Source organism: Lactuca virosa, chromosome 9 (assembly GCF_052849685.1).
Source record: "Lactuca virosa cultivar CGN04683 chromosome 9, Lactuca_virosa_CGN04683_v6, whole genome shotgun sequence".
Classification (NCBI taxonomy): Eukaryota; Viridiplantae; Streptophyta; class Magnoliopsida; order Asterales; family Asteraceae; genus Lactuca; species Lactuca virosa.
In genome coordinates this window covers 124,885,472-124,889,156 of record NC_136434.1, presented here as the reverse complement: position 1 = coordinate 124,889,156, position 3,685 = coordinate 124,885,472, and positions in this window count along the sequence as shown.

Here is a 3,685-nt window from a genome sequence, read left to right as displayed (position 1 = left end):
GCTGTTTATGTGATATCTGTGTATTGTAATAATATGCATTATGTCTTGATGATTTAAGTTTTTTATTGTTGTTATGAGTTTACCGAGTTGGGACCGGAGGGTCCCACTGAGACACATTGACCGGAGGGTCTTACAGAGTTATAGCCTCGAGTGGCTAATTATTTGTGTGTGTGGTATTTTGGGGAACTCACTAAGCTTTATGCTTACCGTGTTATGTGTTATGTGTTTCAGGCACTTCCGATGATCGTGGGAAGGCCCCGACTTGATTGTACACACACTCGCTTTGAGGGTATATTTGGAGGATCCTGTTTTATGTGATAAACGACTTTTAATAAATAAATTGTACTAATGTTGATACTTGAGGTTTTCGGGAAATATGATATGTGATTTTTATGTTCAAAATGAAAATTTTGGTTTGAAAATTTCGGTGTTACAAGTTGGTATCAGAGCCTTGGTTTGAGGGATTCAGATGCAACTCCGGGTGTGTTTGGACTCAAACTGAGGATTTGAGAAATTTTTTCAAAAGAACTGATTTTTCTAAAAACGAGAAAGAGTTTTAAGAGAAAACGAGTTGGAGCGGTGTGTACACATTTACCCCCTTCAACTTGTTAAACTGTAAACATTTAGTCCTTATAACCGGCAACTCCAGGTTAGCCGGTAAAAATGACTTTATAGGGTAATATATTTCTCACTTTTTACACATTTAGTCATTAATATTCTTGTATACATTTAGTCATTCATATTTTTTTTTGTTGCAAAATAAGTCATTTTTTTGTACTCGTTCGGTACTTATAAATGATTTTATTAAGTTTTCTCACGACATCTAATGAGGTGTTTGGGGCTTTTGATGCTTATGTCCATCACGATTTTGACTACTTGGTTGCTTAGGTCATGTATTCTGAACGTCATAGTTTCTTCATACGAGCTCAGATTTTAACGATCTTTATATCCATGCGTTCGTATTTTAATCTACTACAACATTCGTTTAGATTACTCCCGTTAAAAAATAATATATTTTTACTTACGATCTTTATATCCATACGTTTTTTATGAATGCATGTATGAATGTTTTTTTATAAAATCGTAAATAAAAATATATTATATTTTAACGAGCATAATCTTAACGAAAGTTCTAGTAGACTCAAAAACGAACATGTGGATATAAAGGTCGTTAAAAATCTAATACCATATGAAGAAGTTATGACGTTCAGATGAAGTCTTTAAATTTCACGGGTTTTATAAAAACGAAATGTAAAAAACCCTCACGTTGATTCCTTTATCAACGCTCGACTAAATGAAACTTAAGATCTAATACTATGTAAGCCTCGCAATGAATAATACAATATTTCTCTTTTTTTGCACAAGCAAATGAACACGTGCGGAGTATCTTCTAAAAACAAATTCTGTTATAACCAAAAATATTCATGCCAAGTCACTTTTGTGATACCAACACTTGCCAAGTCAATACCTAAATTGAACACAAACTGGTCACATACATTGTGATCAAACAATCAGGTTCTTCGCTTGAGCCGATATACATTGCTTGTTAGCTTTTCTTGAACACATGTTTCCCTAGTAGCTTGAGTTTGATCTTCATAATGCTAGAGGACGATCTGGTATACAATTCACACAAACATAAACCGATATAGATAGAAATTATGATGGAAAAATATGAATATATTTTCCTGGCATAGAAAGAGAAAAAGATGGTCAAAACTCTTTGTTACAAAAGTTGATATTGGAAGTTATAGACTTACAAGGTAGTTAGTTTTAGGCTTTGTACTGTTTTTGGAAAACATACTATTTGGATTGTCTTCAAGTTGCCAACAAACTAAAAGTGTTATAAAATTTTTTCCACATGTTATATTAGGGCATATACTATCCATTCTATACTAGAATATCTCATGATGCGTTCAATACACATTGAACTTTACATTTTCTCTCTTCTATATTGTATTCGATTATATTCTATTCAACAATTATTGAAGCTTCATTATGGATGCCCTATAGCAGGTCAAATCTTCACTTTTATACTTTTGACCCAAATTTTAAATTTTATTATAAATTTGGTCTGAACTTTAAATTTTGTTATGAAAATATAAAAACAACACAATAAATGGAATCAAACATAAGAATTTAGTTCATATATATATATATATATATATATATATATATATATATATATATATATATATATATATATATATATATATATATATATATATATTGCAAATTGTTGAAAGAAATGTTTCAAAAAAAAATTCATCGAAGCCATTTCACACTAATAATGTATTTGGCTACGGTTTTGTGGTAAAAAATAAGTTGGAAAACAACTTTTGTTATAGAAACTCTTTCGCAACTATTCATTTTTATAAAAGGGTTTTGGTCTAACAGTATCAGATGTGTTATAAATGTCTTCTATCAAGTGGTCGATGGTTCAAGTCTTATAAAAACGCTTTCGCAACTATTCATTTTTTTTAAACATTTCTTTCAAAAATATTAAGGAGTAAATGTGTATAAAATGAGAAATATATTACTCTATTAAGTTATTTTTCTCGGCTAACCTGGAGCAACCGGTCATAATGACTGAATGTGTACAGTTTAACGAGTTGAAGGGCTAAATGTGGACGAAAAAAACTCACTGATCAAATATATATAAATCGAAAAATATATTACCTTTCTAAATCATTATCCCTAAAAATGCATATAGGTGTTAGCCGTTCTAAGAAACCAATTATTTTACAAAAATACAAAAATTAAAATTAATTTTTTTTGGTGAGTACCCCATATTTTCGTTCGTTCTCATGTGCGGCAAGAGAATCACACAACTTACCATAAATGGAAACAATTCTAAAACTAACATCCAAAATATAAATGTAGACAAAATGGTCCATTGAAAATTAAAAGAAGACAACATGGTCCATTGATAAGAGTTGACGGATATCACATTGACATATTTTTCATAAAATAGTTATTTGTTTATAAAGATGAAATATTTTATAACCGCAAATTCTAATAAGATGCTAGAAAAGTGATTTGCACAATATTTTTTTTTTCATTTCAAATTTTTTTTTGAACAGCGGAATCACATTAAAACGAAACTAGCGAGACGCTAGACAAGTTACAAGTTACAACATACAAATAAGGAAAACAGGAGAATTACACCAGTCAAACCAATTTAAAGAACTAAACCTCCCTCTATATTTCAACCAATTGAAAGAGATTAACTGAATATCATCGGCTGTCTTCATTGGGCTGATCCTGAAACTTTTGAAAATTAAAGCATTTATAGTCTTCCATATGCTCCATAAAACCGAATATACGAGGGCCCATAGCAATCTCTTCCTTTTTTTTTATTCAACACCAATGTCTTTACGACCCCCAACATGTCTGAAACATTCATAGGGGCAGATTTCAATAACATCAGAACCAGCTCCAAACCTTTTTTGCAAAACTACACTTAAAGAACAGATGTTCGACATCTTCCTGTTCAGTACCACAGAGCGGGCAAAGATACGATGACAAAGTCACACCTCTAACAAGAAGGTTGTCGGCAACTGGGATCCTATTTAAACATAAACGCCAAACAAAACAATTCACTTTTAGAGGAGCCCAACCCTCCCAATGAAAAGGAAACGTGTTTGAGACCTCTTCCGCAATAGCCATCAAGTTCCGCAAACTTTGA